Raw genomic sequence first — 22,400 nt, 5'->3', positions numbered from 1 at the left:
TGACATCAGTTTGGCATGGGTTGTGGAGGGCGAAGCAGCTTTGGCGAAATGCAGGCTCTAATGAAGAAGATGAGACGAATAAAGTTCATAAACCCATTGAAAATAAAATAAAATAAAAATGAATATTGGTGGTGAGTTGGTAACTGGTAAACGAAAGGTTAGAGTTTGATCTTCAACTAATTTGGATGTCCAAACTTTATTTGTTGACTTTTTTGTGCAACAAGTCTTTGATTTTACGGTTTTTTCATGAAATGCCCCTGAGGTTTGCAATAATGCACCAAATACCCCTGCGCGTTTCAAAATTCATAGTATACCCCTAATTTTTCCAAACTGTTCATAAAATACCCCTATTATGACTTTCCGTTAGTCCTCCGTTAAGTCATGTTTATAATTCATAAAATACACCTACATATATAGTTATTGCATAATATACACCTATTTATAAAGTTCTTTGCACCAAATACCTAAACTCCTTTAAAACTGCAGAATTTGAATTCAACGGCTAGTTTGAATTTCTAATTTTCCTAGCAATGAAGTAGTACAGTTTGTAACAAATTTCCAGCAATAAATAGGAATTATATTCCATAAAAAGCCGATTAATTTGCAGAGTAGCTTTACAAAAACTCTGATTATATTGCCATTGCCATTACATTTGAAAGTCTATAAAAGCTCTTGAAAATTCAAAGTAAGCCGGTAATAATACCCTTGCAATGAACATTTACAATCACTCTTGTACTACAATGCATCACATTCTTGGTTACCTTGCTTGAGCCATTTCCACCCTTAAATAGAAAGAACCACACCAGTAGAACGCAAATTAGTTTTGCAGTCCCAATTCCAACAGCAAACCAAAGTAATAACTTCAAATATTCCGCCTTTAACCTTCATCTGATAATCTATTGCAGCTGAATCGTGTTTATGTCACCAGCTTCACAATAGAGCTTTAACTGATATTGAGCTTCAGAGTGTTGTTCAGAGACATGATATAATGATGTTTAGGAATTTGAGATGCACAATTCATCTATGAAATAAAGAAATAAATTCTTCACCATTATTGTATCGAACGAAATGGCAATCGATATCACAACCAGCAAGGAGTTCAATCAACTATAACACTAGTGTTCTATCACTTCTATGCACACTAATAAATCAATTCTTCACCAAAGATAAAAACACAATTGGCAATTTAGCAGCTCACAACTTGAATAACTAACATAAAAAATAAAGAAGGAAAGTTGAATCAAACCTTCATCCTCGTCATCCTCAGGCAAAGGGAAATCAATCCAAGTCTCAGGATGCATAGCATGATAGCAACATCCCTAGCAAACGACACCACCTCTTCTGTGACACCAATGACACCTCGTTCAGTGTAATTCTCAATCGACAGTTCCTCCTCCGAAGCAAACTGCAGTATATTGAAAGCGATCTTCCAACATCCGAAAACCGCCTTATTACTTGAGAGCTTCGAAATTTTGGACCGAAACTTCCCGGACTCAAAACCCTAATTTCTCCCACCGAAATTGCCGCCGAATTCACCCACCATGACCACGCCAACCATGGACGTTTCTGGTGTTGTCCCTCCTCCGTCATCTCCGCCCAACGATGGTGGAAGCTCCTCTTCCTCTGCAACCCGATTTTTCCTAATTCTCTCTCCTCCGCTTCGGGATCAACTCCTCTCGCCGTCTTCTCCTCCCCTTAATCAACGCCTCTCACCTTGATGAAATCTCACTCATCGACAACACCAATGGAGGAGATAGAGAGTTGACCGGGTCACCGATGCCATCGACGGTGCCCCAGAGAAAGTCAAACCCTGGCTGAGGTTGGCGACGGTAGCGGGGGCGAAAATGGTGACGGGGTGAGGAGTGGTGTTGGTTCAGTGGGAGGAGAGAGAAAGTTTGGGTGGGTTGGGTGGGAGAGAGAGAAAGTATACAGATGAATGGGATTTAAGCCACATAAGGGTAACAACGTAAATTCATACTAACGGAGGACTAACGGACGTTAAGTCCAAGTGTATTTTATGAACAGTTGGAAAAAATAGGGGTATTCTATGAATTTTGAAACGCGCAGGGGTATTTGGTGCATTATTGCAAACCTCAGGGGCATTTCATGAAAAAACCGTTGATTTTAATTTGGGTTTACCGTTTACGGTTCGAGTTGGTATCGGTTTGAATGGTTTCGGGTTAAAATAGGCCGGGTTGAACGGATTTGGTTTGAAGTAAGTGGGTTTGAAACGGGACATTTGGATAAATGGTTTATTTTGGTCGGTTCAATTATATTTTACATGCATTATTTCAAATAGGATCCGGTCATAACCAAGTCGGGTTGTAATCGGAATTATAACTATGAGTTAGTTTATTAAACCGTTAGAACTTAGAACAATTGTTTTAACAAACTGAAAAATAGCAAAATAAGTGCAACCAACATTGAATATATGTCATTTATCTATACCTAGTATTTAAAAACTAAAACCATATATGCCATGTGTCACTCTATTGGTGTTATCTTATACTTATACCAACCACGTGTCACTCCGTCGGTGTTATCTTATACTTCTCCATGTATGTAATTTTTTCCTTTTTGTTTTTTCAATTTCACCTCCCACTTTGGAGTCTTCCCGTATCCCCTTTTCTAATTCAACTCCAATCCTTTACTCTCTCAATTAAATGGACTCCTTTATTTAACCCATTTAATTTACTCTTAAAATCATAACATTAAATTACTCCTCTCATTTCCTCTCCACTCTTCATATTCATCCGTTTTTCACCAACAAATCAATGTTAGTCTTTTATTGCTTCATGAATCACTTAATCAATCAATCAATAGAGAATTAAATCCAAAACATTTAGGTTATATAAATAGCTATTCTGTTTATTTGATTTGCAAGGCAAACCAGGGTGTAGTTATAATTGGGAGTCTTTGGAATTAGTTTTCGTTTGCAGAATTAGGTCCTACATTTTGTGATTTCTTTTTGAATCAGCTTAATGTTAATCTCATGATTATTGTGAGAATCTATGTTCACTGGGTTATTTTCAATAATTGTATGAGTGCATGTTAATGAAAATTATTTGGTGCATCCAAGAAAATACCCAATGGTAGTACCTCTTACATTTTCTCCTCGCAATAAAGGAAAAATGTGAGAGGGTGCACGATGCACTCGGGGGCACTTAATATGTTTTAACATGTTAACTGCCTTTTGTTTTTATAATTGTATGAGTTGATGAACTGCTTTTCTTATCTTATATATCTGATTAATTGTTTAGTTTTTTAAAAGGTCATTCATGGTTTAAATTATTGGTTAATGAAGTGTTTTTCATTGAAGATATATCAATTGATTACTGCCTGATAATATCAACAAAACATACAACTGATTTGCTCAAAATAGGCCTCTTAAGCAAATAGTTCGATTCTTTTGAAAGATTTTGGATTTTATGCAATTAATGTGATGGTTGATATATATCAGAGCAAGAGACTAAAGGAAGAACTTCACCACTTTGAAGAGATAATCTCATCAGATATTTTTCCAACCAGGCTACACAAATATTCGATATGTAGGAAGCAAAGGTTTAAGGAAGCTATACAAATGCTTGAAATGTTGCTCAAAGAAAGTGACATACATATGCAACATACAAATGTTTATCATATAAGAAAACATTGATTTGAATTAGTTGGTTACTTTACAAATGATAATTGTAATTTGGCACTGATCTCTCCATTTCATTCTGTTATTTACGTTTGACTTTTTACACGTTTATTCTCGACTAATTAATGTGCATTGAGATTCCTCTATTTTTTATTTAAACAAGAAAAATTACGTTTATTTATAATGTTTTCACTCTTATCAAAATTCTAATATTGGGAAAATGAAATAAATTTAATGTCCCAATAGAAAAATGTGAGAGATTAAATAACCAAATGAATTTAATTGGATAAAATAATTATTTGACACAAATTTTGATAGATTATTAAATCATTTATGTGATTATATAAAAGGAAATGTAAATAACATTTTGAGATACCCAAAAATAAAAACGTTAAAAACAAAAAGAAACGGAAAGTATTGTACATAATATACCTAAGTTGTGTATCATAAAAAAAGAACCGTTGCATTAAAGCCCGTGCGACCACGGGTCCAAAGACTAAACAAGTCTCGACAAAGTCAAAAAAGTAACTATCTCAAAGTGTTGCTAATATATTCTCTTTTGGGGTTTGGTCAACAGTGTTGGGTTAAAATTGATCGGATAGAAACGGGTTTGGGTAGCCGGTCAGTTTTAAAAACTAACACGTCAAGTCAATTTGTATTTTTTTAATTGCAATTGGAACATCTCAAGTTTTAAACATGTGTACAGCTACGAGTTAGTTTAATAACCAACAAAGATTTATTATCTTTTTGGTTCTACTACGAGGAGTTTCCATCGCCTTTGGCGAATGGACTTATCTCTCGTGGGTGTTTGTATGGGTACCTCGATGGGTAACATCCCTCTTAATTGATTTTTTTTCATAACCAAGGCTAGAACGCGAGACCTTGGTTAAGGAGCAAGTGGCCCTTAACTACTCATACCAATCTCAATTGGTAATAACCAATAAAGATGATAGAGTATGGAATGTACGTTATATCATTATATATGATATTAAGATATCAAAAACATGTGCAATTTTAATCATATAACTGTATATGCATGATTACAAGAATAAAACATTATTAGTTCACAGCATATATAGGCGACGTTCTCTTAACCTTAAAAAGTTAATGTTCAAGTCATAATAAATTCCGATAGAGTTACAATATGGTTCTATTAGATCATTAAATTTCAATTTTGTCAATAAGTTCTAATTTGGGATAAAATCATATCCCATAACTCTTTAGTTTTTCTATTTTCCTCTTGTCTGTATCTTTATCGGTTTGATTAAGTTTCTATCTCTGTTTGATATGGCAGTCTTTACACTAGTAATTGATTTAAATTGGTTCTTGTTTTGTTTGATTCTTTTTAGGTAGTTTATTCATATTCAAGACAAAATATTTGTCCACTGCTTTTAAATAGATAGTGTAGAAAGTTCTTTCAATTTTATTTTGTGGCCAGACACTATGACGTTATTAAACTCAATTATATTTTGAAAATGCAACGGCAATCATGCTGAGATTGAAAGATATTAATTTTATTATACAGAGTATTATATTTTGGATTTTGTTGTTTTTATGACATTTTATGCACAATAACTCTTATTTATGTATGTAGTACGAGCAAACTTTACTTTTAAAATTTTTGTGAGGTTAACTCTTAATATATGAAGCATAACTTGTGGCACAAGTGAAGGTTTGTAGTATATGCGTTTAATAATAAATTCTTTAAAAGTTAAAATAAGGTTTTATCAAGTAAATATATAAGTTTACTCTAACTCTATAGTTTACTCTCTTGGAAGCATGTATGAATAGGTCCAATTAGTTCAATTCAAATCACTCAAGTATTCAAGCTTAATCAGTTCCAATGAGTTCAGTTAAGTTCAGGTTTAGGAGTTAGGGGTTAGGGTTTAGGCTTATAGGGTTTAGGGTGTTGGCGTAACTTGTTTTTCATTTCATTTAATTATAATAATAACAAGCCAATATTTATGGTTATAAACTAAAATGTTGTATTGCTTTAAATTAAAGTTTGAGTGGGATATTTCTCTATAAATACTATAAGACGTTATTTGCCAAACTTCTAGAAAGCAACTTTTGTTATTAATATATCTAAGAAGTATAAACATTTTTTCTTTGTTTGGGAAATTATTTATTAATAACAATTTCATATTTATAGTCCACTAATTATATCATTTTATTTGCTTATAATGAAGAAAGTACAATTTTTTTAATAAAAGAACCCACATTATTTTTTGAGGTTTTGTCTTTTGTGTTTTTATCCATAATAATTAAGTTATTTAATAATTTTAAGGTCAAATAAGTTTCAATAAGTTTAGATAATTTTCTTCCAGGCCATATAGTTTCAGTCAGATCCAATAAGTTTACTCTCTTATAATTAGGACGGATCATGTCCAATCAGAAAAATATTATACTTCGTATAAAGATTATTTTATGTATTATAATGTGAACATAGCCCACATACTCTTAGTTTAAACAGAATAATGTCTGATTACTCGGTTGAATACGATATCGACCTCGAATCACTTCGTATATCATTAGTTTAAAAAACTTGAAAGACTAGGAAAAACCGACAAAGAATAAAATATACGAACCGTTTGGCGTAAATTTTTTTCCCATTGTTTTAATGATATTTATAACAAGACCATATTCAATTAAATAGTATTACAATTTTTTAAGGATATACTTGTACAAAGTAAGCTAAATTTTTGTACTATTTAAAAAAACATTAAGTTCCCTCAAAAAAAGAAAAAAAATATTAATAGTTGAAAATTTCCCTTTAAAATCAAAATAAATGAAAATCTAAGAGGTATTTTTCATTTTTTGGGGAAATTTTAAGCGGTGAACAAAAATCTCATTTCAATTTAAGAGTTGCCGTTCATTTCAGTAGCCGGAATTCAACATGGGTTTTTAAATGGCTTTGTGGCAAATAAGCCCCATAACTTAGGTCTTGTGTGAAATTTAACCCCTTTACTTCCAATGGTAGCAAACCAGTCTCATATCTTTTATCATTAGTGCAATCAACCCCTACATGACATTCTCCAGCCAAATTAAACTTGAAAACCGGTAATGTTTATAATTTCGCCGGAAAACCAGAAATTAACATTATACAATTTTTATACATTCCAAATACCATGCTTTCTCCTTCATGAAGATGTATAATCTCATTACAGACAATGTCGAGGAAGTCACGATCATGGGAAACAACAATGAGAGTTTTCTCCACCTGCATAAATACTCTTCTAACCAAAGGACTGCTCTAGGAGTATATAACTATGTATCCATGAATCTTTGCGGAGCTTAACCCGACCAAATGAAGAATCGACTAAGCGACCGGTAATTGTTGAGAGACTGAGAGTTGCGTGAAATAGACGAAGAGGGTAGGTGGAAGTCGGAAGATGTTGGAAGTGAAGGAAATAATGCCCTTGGTCCAAGTATGCATTCAATGTTAAGTCTAATAAATGCGGTTCAGTATTAATTAACAAGTTAATAATTCAGTGAGATCAAGTGAGCTGAATGCCTAGCTAGAGGCCGCTTCAGTTCAAGTGGAATTAATGATATTAATCCACAGCTTACTCTTGACTGAACCCGTAGGGTCACACAAATAGTACGTAAACGGATCAAGTATTTAATGGCATTAAATACTCCATCTATGGATATTCGGAATCGACGGATCTTGGTTTCAGTGGGAGCTGAGATCGTCACAGGCAAGAAAAGAATACTCCGGAAACGATGATATTGCCGGAAACGGAAATATGGATCGTATCGGAAATATAAATATTATCCAAGTCGTAGATGTTGCCGGAAACGGAAACATGGTACGTATCGGAAAATATTATCGGAAATGGAAATATTGCCGGAATCGGAAATATTGCCGGAAACGGAAATATTGTCAGAATCGGAAATATTATCGGAATCGGAAAATAATTCCGGAAACGGAAATATTAAATATTTGTTCGAAACGGAAATTAATTATGGAATCGGAAATATTAAATATTGTTCGTATCGGAAATGAATTCCGGGATCGAGAATTTAATCGGAAGCGTATCGTACAAATTAGCATCGGACGAGGCCTGCCAGACGAAGGCCCAGCACGAAGCCGGGCCATCACCCAGCAAGCCAAGCGCAACAACTATACGCCAAGCATACGACCAGGCCCAGCGCAAAAGCCAGGCCCAGCCGAAGCTTGGGCGCGCGCGCGGACAAGGCTGCGACAGTGGGCCTTGCGCTGTGCGCTCGGCGTGGGCCGCAAGGCCTGCGTGCGGGCGTGCGGTGCTTGTGCGCCACTCGTGTGTGTTACTCGGAATCCTAAGGCTACTGGGATTCGTAATATGATTAAATCTAATCCTAATAGATAAACTTTGTTTAATTAGAATCCTAGTAGGGTTATAATTAAATAGATTTGTATTCTAATAGGATTATAATTCCTTTCCATAAACTCTATAAATAAGTGCCTAGGGTCACATATTTACAACGAGTTTTCAAGTATTCAAAGTGAGTTTTTGAGAGAAAAATTCAGTCACACATTTGCCTAAAAGTGCCGAAAATAATAGTACCTTAAGGGCGATTCTAGTTGGTCAATCTTAAGGCGGATCCGGACGTGCTGTGGACTATCTACGGAGGGACGCCACTTGGAGTCCTAAAGACTTGTTCTTGTTCGGTTCGGGCGCAGCTAGGGAAGGCACGCAACAAAGAGTATGCATCTAAACTATGCTAAATGATTATGTGTAAATAATATGTATTCCTGGCTTAATGGTTGTTTCCGCATGATTTATAAATTGTCATATGTATCATAACCTAACAGTGGTATCAGAGCCTCTTATTATTTTCATAATCTAAATTGCATGAACATGGTTAAATATTACAAATTTGCAAGAATTAAAAGGGGTGATTAATTTTCGTAATTGTTAATTAATTGCAAATTGCGTTTATTTAATTATACGTACGCAGTTTTTTGGCAGTTTCTTCGTTACTCATCCAAATCGAGTGATTTTTGTGTCAATTCCGCATGTAAAAGGCATTCTAAAATTTTGACAAAAATAGTGTTTTTCTGCCGAACCCAGAATTCTCAAATTCGAAGCCTAACTATGACTTTTCGAAGGTTTTAGTTTTTCGAATGCAAAATTTCGTAAATTTAAGATGTTAAATTAAATATTTGCGATTCTTGTTGATAAATCTTGAATTTTTGATTGACCTACTGTATATGTTTAACAAGTTTGAATGCCTAGCCTTGTTAATTATGCAATCTAATTTGTAATTATGATTAATTTGTTGAAAATTAGAATAATTTAGAATTAATTTGATTTTCATAATTAATTATAATTTAATTAGATACCTATGATTAAAAACCACCATAAAAATTGTAAATTTATGATAAATTTTAAATTTTTATGACCTAGACTTGAATCCATGTTAATCGGAAATCAATTGAATAATAAATTTTCGATTTTTCGCCCTAAAATTATGAAATTAATATTATTTATTAATTTGTCATTAATTTTAAATATAAATTTTTTAAATTTTATGCGATTCGTTCATATAACTTGCACGCACAAAGCAATGGACGCTACGTGTAACCCTTAAGGGGTGTTGTATAGTGCGGGCATGTGACGACGAGCAAGGGAGCTCGTCGCCCATGCGGCACGAATGCAATGAGCAAGGCCATGGTGCACGAGCACAAGGCAGCAGCCCTGCCTTGTGTCGTGGGCTATGAGCAATGGACGAATGGGCGAGGGCGAATGCAAGGCACAACAGTCGCGTGTGGGCAGCAAGCGAGCTGCGCCACAACGCGCACTGCCTCGCGCAAGCGCGCGGAGCCTCGCGCGCAGCGAGCGCAAGCTCGCGTGCCACGAGTGCTACGCCCAGCGTCGCGCGCAGCTCGCCCAGGCTCGCGCAAAGCGAGCGCTGGCAAGCGCGCGCTGGCCCGCATAAATCGAGCGCTGGCGAGCGCGCGCAGCGAGCGCTGGCTCGCATGCAGCGAGCGCTGGCGAGCGAACGCAGCGAGCGATGGCTCGCGTGCATCGAGCGCTGGCGCGCGCGCAGCGAGCACAAGCTCGCGTGGAGCCTTGCGAAGGATTACATATTATTTACACATAATCATATAGCATAATTTAGATGCATACTCTTTGTTGCGTGCCCTCCCTAGCTGCGCCCGAACCGAACAAGAACAAGTCTTTAGGACTCCAAGTGTCGTCCCTCCGTAGATAGTCCACAGCACGTCCGGATCCGCCTTAAGATTGACCAACTAGAATCGCCCTTAAGGTACTAGAAATTTCGGCACTTTTGAGCAAGATGTGTGTTTGAATTTTTCTCTCAAAAACTCACTTTGAATACTTTTTTAAACTCGTTATAAATTGTGAACCCAGGCCACATATTTATAGGGTTATGGAAAGGGAATTGGAATCCTATTCAGATACAAATTAATTAAACCTAGAATCCTACAAGAACTCTAATTTAATTAATTTATCAAATAGAATTAGGAATTTAATCATTAACCGAACTCTGCACGTTTTAGGAAACGTGCACGAACACAAACACTTACGCACACACACACGGCAGCCACGATGGGCCGCCCATGCGTGCGTGCGAGCAGCAGCCCACGCAGCGAGGCCTGCGCGAGCCACAAGCCCACGCAAGCACCCGCGCGCGCTGCGCGCGCTGTGCGCGCTGCCACGGCCTGCTGGGCCTGGCCTTGCGCTGGGCCTGGCGTGGCTGTTTGTGTGGCGCGCTTGGCTTGCTGGGCGATGGCCTGGCTTCGTGCTGGGCCCTCGTCCGGCAGGCCTCGTCCGATGCTTATTCGTACGATACGCTTCCGATTAAATTTCCGATTCCGGAATTCATTTCCGATACGAACAATATTTAACATTTCCGATTCCGAAATTAATTTCCGTTTCGAACAAATATTTAATATTTCCGTTTCCGGAATTATTTTCCGATTCCGGTAATATTTCCGATTCTGACAATATTTCCGTTTCCGGCAATATTTCCGATTCTGGTAATATTTCCATTTCCGATAATATTTTCCGATACGTACCATGTTTCCGTTTCCGGCAACATCTACGACTTGGATAATATTTATATTTCCGATACGATCCATATTTCCTTTTCCGGTAATATCATCGTTTCCGGAGTATTCATTTCTTGCCTGTGACGATCTCAGCTCCCACTGAAACCAAGATCCGTCGATTCCGAATATCCATAGATAGAGTATTTAATGCCATTAAATACTTGATCCGTTTACGTACTATTTGTGTGACCCTACGGGTTCAGTCAAGAGTAAGCTGTGGATTAATATCATTAATTCCACTTGAACTGAAGCGGCCTCTAGCTAGGCATTCAGCTCACTTGATCTCACTGAATTATTAACTTGTTAATTAATACTGAACCGCATTTATTAGACTTAACATAGAATGCATACTTGGACCAAGGGCATTATTTCCTTCAGTCTCCCACTTGTCCTTAGGGACAAGTGTGCATTTCCTAATTCCTTTGTCGCTCGATGCTTGCTCTTGAACATAAGGTAAGAGTTGTCATCCTTATTATGTCCAGAGGTGTTTCTCGGTTTCAGAGTTCAACTGATCAAATAAACAGATAATCATAGCCTATGATTCATCCGAGCACGGCCATGCATTTCACAGTTTCTAGCTCTCCGAGTGGCCTTGTACAACTTTTAAGCATCTCATCCCGATTTATGGGAGGACAATCCCAATCTTGCGATCTTGAGATTAGACTTCGTTTGATAGGTGATTACCTGAGCGTTGCCTTTATAGCCTCCTTTTACGGTGTGACGGTTGGTCAACGTCAAAGCAACCAGTTCTCAAACAAGTAATCTCAAATCACTCAGGTATTGAGGATTTAGTGTCTAATAATTTTAATGAAATTTACTTATGACAGATTTTCATCTCTTACAGTAAAGTTTCATAGGTCTTGTCCGATACTAGTCTTCCCAAAGTAAGTATCTATGCAAATGATTATGACATTGCCATGTCCACATAGTTCAAGAAACAGAACTACTAGTCATCTTGCATTCTAATCGTCTAACGTTTTCTATGCGTCCAATTTTATAGAAAACTCCGATTAGGGACCATTTTCAACCTTTGACATTCAAGTTCACTTGATAGACATTTCTTAGTCACAGGACTGGTCCTGACAGTCTATCTTGAATATATCGTCAAATTGAAGGGACTCATCATTTAATAAACCACAAATTAAATGGAAAAATGAATTCTTTTCATTTATTGTGAATGATTAACCAATAATGTTTTACAAAGATTTAAACTCTAAAACTTTAAAACATTAAACAGAGACATCAAAGCCATTCTCCAATATGCTTGATTCCCATAGCTGCAGTGTGCGAGTTGTGCTTCGCTTGCGGCAGAGGTTTAGTTAATGGATCTGATATGTTGTCATCAGTACCAATTTTGCTTATCTCGACTTCTTTTCTTTCAACGAACTCTCGTAGAAGGTGAAATCTACGAAGTACATGCTTGACTCTCTGGTGGTGTCTAGGCTCCTTTGCCTGTGCAATAGCTCCGTTATTATCACAATACAGGGCTATTGGTCCTTTAATAGAAAGGACTACACCGAGTTCACCTATGAACTTCCTTAGCCATATAGCTTCCTTTGCTGCTTCATGTGCAGCAATGTACTCCGCTTCAGTTGTAGAATCCGCAATGGTGCTTTGCTTAGCACTTTTCCAGCTTACTGCTCCTCCGTTGAGGCAGAAGACAAACCCAGACTGTGATCTGAAATCATCTTTGTCGGTTTGGAAACTTGCGTCCGTATAGCCTTTAACAATTAATTCATCATCTCCACCATAGACCAGGAAGTCATCTTTGTGCCTTTTTAGGTACTTCAGAATGTTCTTGGCAGCAGTCCAATGCGCCTCTCCTGGGTCTGACTGGTATCTGCTCGTAGCACTGAGTGCGTACGCAACATCCGGGCGTGTACATATCATAGCATACATTATTGAACCAATCAATGATGCATATGGAATCCCATTCATTCGTCTACGCTCATCAAGTGTTTTTGGGCACTGAGTCTTGCTTAGAGTCATTCCATGAGACATGGGTAGGTAGCCTCTCTTGGAGTCCGCCATCTTGAACCTCTCAAGCACCTTATTGATATAAGTGCTTTGACTAAGTCCAATCATCTTTTTAGATCTATCTCTGTAAATCTTGATGCCCAATATGTACTGTGCTTCTCCTAGATCCTTCATCGAAAAACATTTCCCAAGCCAAATCTTGACAGAGTTCAACATAGGAATGTCATTTCCGATAAGCAATATGTCGTCGACATATAATACTAGGAAAGCAATTTTGCTCCCACTGACCTTCTTGTATACACAAGATTCGTCTGCGTTCTTGATGAAACCAAAGTCACTGACTGCTTCATCAAAACGTATATTCCAGCTCCTGGATGCCTGCTTTAATCCGTAGATTGATTTCTTTAGCTTTCATACCTTTTTAGCATTCTTTGGATCCTCAAAACCTTCAGGCTGTGTCATAAACACAGTTTCTGTTAAAACGCCGTTTAAGAAAGCAGTTTTGACATCCATCTGCCATATTTCATAATCGTAATATGCAGCGATTGCTAACATTATTCGAATAGACTTTAGCATTGCAACTGGTGAAAAGGTTTCATCGTAATCCACACCGTAGACTTGCCTGTAACCTTTTGCAACCAATCTAGCTTTGAAAACTTCAAGTTTCCCATCCTTGTCCTTTTTCAGTTTAAAAACCCATTTGCTTCCAATGGCTTGATAGCCATGTGGCAAATTGACCAAATCCCATACTTGGTTTTCAGACATGGAGTCTAATTCAGATTGCATGGCTTCTTGCCATTGCTTGGAGCTAGGGCTCGTCATAGCTTGTTTGTAAGTCGCTGGTTCATCACTTTCAAGTAATAGAACGTCATAGCTCTCGTTCGTCAAAATACCTAAGTACCTTTCCGGTTGAGATCTATATCTTTGCGATCTACGCGGGGTAACATTTCTAGATTGACCATGATTCTCACCAGATTCTTCTAAAGATCTCTGAGTTTCATCCTGAATGTCATCTTGAGCATTCTCTAGAGTTTGTTGTTCGACTCGAATTTCTTCGAGGTCTATTTTTCTCCCACTTGTCATTTTGGAAATGTGATCTTTCTCCAAAAAGACACCATCTCGAGCAACAAACACCTTGTTCTCAGATGTATTGTAGAAGTAATACCCCTTTGTTTCCTTTGGATAGCCCACAAGGATACATTTGTCAGATTTTGGATGAAGTTTGTCTGAAATTAATCGTTTGACGTATACTTCACATCCCCAAATCTTAAGAAAAGACACATTTGGAGGCTTTCCAAACCATAATTCGTATGGAGTCTTTTCGACAGCTTTAGACGGAGCTCTATTTATTGTGAGTGCATGTCCCCAAAATTCTAATGGAACTTCGGCCTGACCCATCATTGACCTGACCATGTCTAGCAAGGTTCTGTTCCTCCGTTCCGACACACCATTCCATTGTGGTGTTCCAGGAGGAGTCAACTCTGATAGAATTCCACATTCTTTCAGATGGTCATCAAATTCATAGCTCAGATATTCACCGCCTCTATCAGACCGCAGTGCCTTAATCTTCTTGCCTAATTGATTCTCTACTTCACTCTGAAATTCCTTGAATTTGTCAAAGGATTCAGACTTATGCTTCATTAGGTAGACATAACCATACCTACTGAAGTCATCAGTGAAAGTGATAAAGTAGCTGAAACCACCTCTAGCATTTGTACTCATTGGTCCACATACATCTGTATGGATTAAACCCAATAGTTCATTTGCTCTTTCTCCAACTTTAGAGAAAGGTTGCTTTGTCATTTTGCCAAGTAAACATGATTCGCATTTACCATAATCCTCTAAGTCAAATGGCTCTAGAATTCCTTCCTTTTGAAGTCTTTCTAAGCGTTTCAAGTTTATATGGCCTAATCGACAATGCCACAGATAGGTGAGATCTGAATCATCCTTTTTGGCCCTTTTGGTATTTATGTTATAAACTTGTTTGTCGTGATCTAATAAATAAAGTCCATTGACTAATCTAGCAGATCCATAAAACATCTCTTTAAAATAAAACGAACAACTATTGTCTTTTATTAAAAAGGAAAATCCCTTAGCATCTAAGCAAGAAACTGAAATGATGTTTTTAGTAAGACTTGGAACATGGAAACATTCTTCCAGTTCCAAAACTAGCCCGGAGGGCAACGACAAATAGTAAGTTCCTACAGCTAATGCAGCAATCCGTGCTCCATTTCCCACTCGTAGGTCGACTTCACCCTTGCTTAACTTTCTACTTCTTCTTAGTCCCTGTGGATTGGAACATAAGTGTGAGCCACAACCTGTATCTAATACCCAAGAAGTTGAATTAGCAAGTATACAGTCTATAACGAAAATACCTGAAGATGGAACGACTGTTCCGTTCTTCTGATCTTCCTTTAGCTTCAAGCAATCTCTCTTCCAATGCCCCTTCTTCTTGCAGTAGAAGCATTCGGATTCAGAAGTGGGTTGACTGACCTTCCTCTTTGCAGATTTGGCGCCAGTTTGCTTAGTTGGGCTGGCCTTGTTGCCACCTTTCTTAGCATTCCTCTTCTTTCCAGATTTCTTGAACTTGCCCCCACGCACCATAAGCACATCCTGCTTATCACTTTTGAGCGTCTTTTCAGCGGTCTTCAGCATACCGTGAAGCTCAGTGAGCGTTTTGTCCAGACTATTCATACTGTAGTTCAGTTTGAACTGATCATACCCGCTATGAAGAGAATGGAGGATGGTGTCTATAGCCATTTCCTGAGAAAATTGCTCATCCAGCCGACTCATATTCTCAATGAGTCCAATCATTTTGAGAACATGTGGACTTACGGGCTCGCCTTTCTTAAGCTTGGTCTCAAGAATTTGCCTATGAGTCTCGAATCTTTCGACTCGAGCCAGATCTTGGAACATGTTCTTCAACTCACTGATGATTGTGAAAGCATCTGAGTTGATGAACGTTTTCTGCAGATCCGCACTCATGGTGGCGAGCATTAGACATTTCACATCCTTGTTGGCATCAATCCAACGATTGAGGGCTGCCTGAGTGACCCCGTCGCCTGCAGCTTCGGGCATCGCCTCATCTAGGACATACTCCTTTTCTTCCTGCATAAGAACTATTTGCAAGTTCCTTTGCCAGTCAAGGAAGTTTTTCCCGTTCAACTTCTCCTTTTCGAGAATTGATCGAATGTTGAATGAATTGTTGTTTGCCATATTAAAAACTACAATTGAAAAGAATAAACAAATAAATAACCATTCACAGTTTCTCTTAATAAACTTAAATTCTAGCATACATGCATAATTCAATGTTTATTAAGCATTTTATTCAAGTTATGTGTTCCGGCAGGTGTGAATAAAATGATTCCAAGATCCTAAAATCATTGAAGAACTAAGCACAGTTTGTCGACTTAATCCTAGAACATCTTAGGTAAGCAAAAGCCTTTTGCTAATAGTCTAGAAACTATTCTTGGTTGATAGGTACGTCTAAGAACTTATTAGGTAAACCTATCGAATTTGCCACGACATAAAAGGACTCCTTACTTATATCGTTGAGTTTCACCAAAACTAACATGTACTCACAATTATTTGTGTACCTTGCCCCTTTAGGACCAATAAGTAACACCTCGCTGAGCGAAAACTATTACTAGATTGATGTAAAGGATATCCAAGCAAGTGTATATTTTGGCATGGCACCTTTTAACTCAATTTTTAAGTTTGGAACTTAAGGCTCTTACTATGTTGGTTAGATTTTAAGTGAACTAAAATCCTTAATCATGCAACATAATCAAGCTTTTGATCTCATGCATTTTAAGACATATTTAAAGCAATCAATAACTTAAAACATGCATAAGATAAATGTGATCTAGTATGGCCCGACTTCATCTTGAAGCTTTGACTTCAAAGTCCGTCTTGAAAATCTCCGTGGGAGGCACCATTTTCTTCAAATAGGATAAGCTATAACTAATTACAACTATTTGATGGTACGCAGACCATATTTGAATTGAAAAATAACTTTGGTACTTTAGACCAATTACATTCAAATTAATGGTACGCAGACCATATTTTCTATCCTATTTGGGCCATACTAGTCACTTCATAACCTGCAAAACAGTACATATACAATATATACCATTCACCCATTCATTATCATGAATGGCCCACATAGCTGGTTAGTAAAACACATTATGCATCACGTAAACATTTGCAGCAATTAATCAAGGGCACCAATAATCTACCAATTATTCAGTCCTTATTAATTCTAATCAAGTTGTTTTAACCTTAAGGATTTGTAGACCTAATCAAGAGTTTATGACTAAAAAGCGCTCCCACTTAAACCAATAAATTCATATGCTTTACTAATTTTAAACATAAAAATGTATTTCTAGTCTAACCGGAAACATACAAATTTAATTAAAATTTAAAGCTCATATAAATTTATAATTGAATCCAAAAAGTTTAATTTAATTTCAGTCGTATTTAAATTAATTCATGATTTTAATTTTAGTAAAATAATTAGAATAAATAACATTTATTATAATTACAATATTCAAAATTAAAATCCAAGAAAATAATTTAAATTATTAATTTTAAAATTAATTAAAATTACGTGAACTGAAATTTTCAAATTAAACATTCAAAACGATCTAATCGTAACGCAAACACCCTACGCATTGCACGCCCATGGGCCGCACGCACACAGCCATCGCTGGCCATGTGCGCGCAGCCCATGCGCTCGTCGCATAGCTGCTGCATCTCCATCGCAAGCCTATCGCACGCTGTGGTGCTTGCTGCGCGCGCGCCAGCGCTCGTCGCACGCGAGCCATCGCTCGCAGTGCGCGCGAGCCATCGCTCGCTGGGCGCGCGACATCGCTCGCTGTGCGCGCGACATCGCTCACTGTGCGCGCGACATCGCTCGCTGGGCGCGCGACATCGCTCGCTGGGCGCGCGACATCGCTCGCTGTGCGCGCGAGCCATCGCTCGCTGGGCGCGCGACATCGCTCGCTGTGCGCGCGAGCGATCGCTCGCTGTGCGCGCGAGCAACGCTGGGCGCAGCGCTCGTGGCACGCGAGCTTGCGCTCGCTGCGCGTGAGGCTGCGCGCTCTTGCGCGAGGCAGTGCGCGTTGTGGCGCAGCTCGCTTGCTGCCCACACGCGACTGCCTTGGCTCGCCCTTCGCCCATGCCCATTCGTCCATTGCTCGTGGCCCACGACACAAGGCAGGGCTGCTGCCTTGTGCTCGTGCACTACGCCCTTGCTCATTGCATTCGTGCCGCACGGGCGACGAGCTCCCTTGCTCGTCGTCGCATGCCCGCATTATACAACACCCCTTAAGGGTAACACGAAGCGTCCATTGCTTTGTGCGTGCAAGTTATATGAACGAATCGCATAAAAAATTTAAAATTTATAAAATTAATGACAAATTAATAAATATTATTAATTTCATAATTTTAGGGCGAAAAATCGAAAATTTATTATCCAATTGATTTCCGATTGTTATGGATTCAAGTCTAGGTCATAAAAATTTGAAATTTATCAAAAATTTACAATTTTTATGGTGGTTTTTAATCATAGGTTTCTAATTAAATTACAATTAATTATGAAAATCAAATTAATTCTAAATTATTCTAATTTTCAACAAATTAATCATAATTACAAATTAGATTGCATAATTAACAAGACTAGGCATTTAAACTTGTTAAACATATGCAGTAGGTCAATCAAAAATTCAAGATTTATCAACAAGAATCGCAAATATTTAATTTAACATCTTAAATTTACGAAATTTTGCATTCGAAAAACTAAAACCTTCGAAAAGTCATAGTTAGGCTTCGAATTTGAGAATTCTGGGTTCGGCAGAAAAATATTAATTTTGTCAAAATTTTAGAATGCCTTTTACATGCGGAATTGACACAAAAATCACTCGATTTGGATGAGTAACGAAGAAACTGCCGAAAAACTGCGTACGTATAATTAAATAAACGCAATTTGCAATTAATTAACAATTACGAAAATTAATCACCCCTTTTAATTCTTGCAAATTTGTAATATTTAACCATGTTCATGCAATTTAGATTATGAAAATAATAAGGGGCTCGTGATACCACTGTTAGGTTATGATACATATGATATTACATAAATCATGTGGAAACAACCATTAACCCAGGATTACATATTATTTACACATAATCATATAGCATAATTTAGATGCATACTCTTTGTTGCGTGCCCTCCCTAGCTGCGCCCGAACCGAACAAGAACAAGTCTTTAGGACTCCAAGTGTCGTCCCTCCATAGATAGTCCACAGCACGTCCGGATCCGCCTTAAGATTGACCAACTAGAATCGCCCTTAAGGTACTAGAAATTTCGGCACTTTTGAGCAAGATGTGTGTTTGAATTTTTCTCTCAAAAACTCACTTTGAATACTTTTTTAAACTCGTTATAAATTGTGAACCCAGGCCACATATTTATAGGGTTATGGAAAGGGAATTGGAATCCTATTCAGATACAAATTAATTAAACCTAGAATCCTACAAGAACTCTAATTTAATTAATTTATCAAATAGAATTAGGAATTTAATCATTAACCGAACTCTGCACGTTTTAGGAAACGTGCACGAACACAAACACTTACGCACACACACACGGCAGCCACGATGGGCCGCCCATGCGTGCGTGCGAGCAGCAGCCCACGCAACGAGGCCTGCGCGAGCCACAAGCCCACGCAAGCACCCGCGCGCGCTGCGCGCGCTGTGCGCGCTGCCATTGCCTGCTGGGCCTGGCGTGGCTGTTTGTGTGGCGCGCTTGGCTTGCTGGGCGATGGCCTGGCTGTTATGTTATGATACATATGACAATTCATAAATCATGCGGAAAAACCATAAACCCAGGAAAACATATTATTTACACATAATCATTTAGCATAGATTAGATGCATACTCTTTGTTGCGTGCCTTCCCTAGCTGCGCCCGAACCGAACAAGAACAAGTCTTTAGGACTCCAAGTGTCGTCCCTCCGTAGATAGTCCACAGCACGTCCGGATCCGCCTTAAGATTGACCAACTAGAATCGCCCTTAAGGTACTATTATTTTCGGCACTTTATAGGCAAATGTGTGACTGAATTTTTCTCTCAAAAACTCACTTTGAATACTTTGAAACTTGTGTTATAAATTGTGAGCCCTAGCCTCATATTTATAGCGGTATGGAAAGGGAATCGAAATCCTATTCAGATACAAATTAATTAAACCTAGAATCCTACAAGAACTCTAATTTAATTAATTTATCAAATAGAATTAGGAATTTAATCATTAACCGAACTCTGCATGTTTTAGGAAACGTGCACGAACACAAACACTTGCACACACACGCACGGCAGCCACGATGGGCCCCATGCGTGCGCGCGAGCAGCAGCCCACTCAGCGCCCGCGCGCGCTGCGCGCTGCGCGTGCTGTGCGCGCTGCGCGCTGCGCGCAGCCTGCTGGGCCTGGCCTTGCGCTGGGCCTGGCGTGGCTGTTTGTGCGGCGCGCTTGGCTTGCTGGGCGATGGCCTGGCTTCGTGCTGGGCCTCGTCCGGCAGGCCTCGTCCGATGCTTATTCGTACGATGCGCTTCCGATTAAATTTTCCGATTCCGGAATTCATTTCCGATACGAACAATATTTAATATTTCCGATTCCGGAATTAATTTCCGTTTCGAACAAATATTTAATATTTCCGTTTCCGGAATTATTTTCCGATTCCGGTAATATTTCCGATTCTGACAATATTTCCGTTTCCGGCAATATTTCCGATTCTGGAAATATTTCCATTTCCGATAATATTTTCCGACACGTACCATGTTTCCGTTTCCGGCAACATCTACGACTTGGATAATATTTATATTTCCGATACGATCCATATTTCCGTTTCCGGCAATATCATCGTTTCCGGAGTATTCATTCCTTGCCTGTGACGATCTTAGCTCCCACTGAAACCAAGATCCGTCGGTTCCGAATATTCATAGATGGAGTATTTAATGCTATAAAATACTTGATCCGTTTACGTACTATTTGTGTGACCCTACGGGTTCAGTCAAGAGTAAGCTGTGGATTAATATCATTAATTCCACTTGAACTGAAGTGGCCTCTAGCTAGGCATTCAGCTCACTTGATCTCACTGAATTATTAACTTGTTAATTAATACTGAACCGCATTTATTAGACTTATCATAGAATGCATACTTGGACCAAGGGCATTATTTCCTTCAGTCTCCCACTTGTCCTTAGGGACAAGTGTGCATTTCCTAATTCCTTTGTCGCTCGATGCTTGCTCTTGAACATAAGGTAAGAGTTGTCATCCTTATTATGTCCAGAGGTGTTCCTCGGTTTCAGAGTTCAACTGATCAAATAAACAGATAATCATAGCCTATGATTCATCCGAGCACGGCCATGCATTTCACAGTTTCTAGCTCTCCGAGTGGCCTTGTACAACTTTTAAGCATCTCATCCCGATTTATGGGAGGACAATCCCAATCTTGCGATCTTGAGTTTAGACTTCGTTTGATAGGTGATTACCTGAGCGTTGCCTTTATAGCCTCCTTTTACGGTGCGACGGTTGGTCAACGTCAAAGCAACCAGTTCTCAAACAAGTAATCTTCAAATCACTCAGGTATTGAGGATTTAGTGTCTAATAATTTAATGAAATTTACTTATGACAGACTTTCATCTCTTACAGTAAAGTTTCATAGGTCTCGTCCGATACTAGTCTTCCCAAAGTAAGTATCTATGCAAATGATTATGACATTGCCATGTCCACATAGTTCAAGAAACAGAACTACTAGTCATCTTGCATTCTAATCGTCTAACGTTTTCTATGCGTCCAATTTTATAGAAAACTCCGATTAGGGACCATTTTCAACCTTTGACATTCAAGTTCACTTGATAGACATTTCTTAGTCACAGGACTGGTCCTGACAGTCTATCTTGAATATATCGTCAAATTGAAGGGACTCATCATTTAATAAACCACAAATTAAATGGAAAAATGAATTCTTTTCATTTATTGTGAATGATTAACCAATAATGTTTTACAAAGATTTAAACTCTAAAACTTTAAAACATTAAACAGAGACATCAAAGCCATTCTCCAATATGCTTGATTCCCATAGCTGCAGTGTGCGAGTTGTGCTTCGCCTGCGGCAGAGGTTTAGTTAATGGATCTGATATGTTGTCATCAGTTCCAATTTTGCTTATCTCGACTTCTTTTCTTTCAACGAACTCTCGTAGAAGGTGAAATCTACGAAGTACATGCTTGACTCTCTGGTGGTGTCTAGGCTCTTTTGCCTGTGCAATAGCTCCGTTATTATCACAATACAGGGCTATTGGTCCTTTAATGGAGGGGACTACACCAAGTTCTCCTATGAACTTCCTTAGCCATATAGCTTCCTTTGCTGCTTCATGTGCAGCAATGTACTCCGCTTCAGTTGTAGAATCCGCAATGGTGCTTTGCTTAGCACTTTTCCAGCTTACTGCTCCTCCGTTGAGGCAGAAGACAAACCCAGACTGTGATCTGAAATCATCTTTGTCGGTTTGGAAACTTGCGTCCGTATAGCCTTTAACAATTAATTCATCATCTCCACCATAGACCAGGAAGTCATCTTTGCGCCTTTTCAGGTACTTCAGAATATTCTTGGCAGCAGTCCAATGCGCCTCTCCTGGGTCTGACTGGTATCTGCTCGTAGCACTGAGTGCGTAC

General features: G+C 38.5%; 1 long non-coding RNA gene across 1 annotated transcript; it reads right to left on the bottom strand.

Moving 5' to 3' along the window:
- Positions 1-555: 555 nt before the first annotated feature.
- On the bottom strand, positions 556-1,774 carry LOC130461888 (uncharacterized). Its single transcript, XR_008921852.1, has 2 exons — positions 1,247-1,774; positions 556-1,021 (listed from the first exon to the last, which is right to left on the bottom strand). It is a non-coding gene; the product is annotated as an uncharacterized lncRNA (long non-coding RNA).
- Between the last annotated feature and the right edge of the window lie 20,626 nt (positions 1,775-22,400).

The sequence above is a fragment of the Spinacia oleracea genome, chromosome 5 (genome assembly GCF_020520425.1).
Source record: "Spinacia oleracea cultivar Varoflay chromosome 5, BTI_SOV_V1, whole genome shotgun sequence".
NCBI classification, from domain to species: Eukaryota; Viridiplantae; Streptophyta; class Magnoliopsida; order Caryophyllales; family Amaranthaceae; genus Spinacia; species Spinacia oleracea.
The sequence above is the reverse complement of the archived record's forward strand: the minus strand, read 5'-3'. Positions and strand labels throughout refer to the sequence as shown.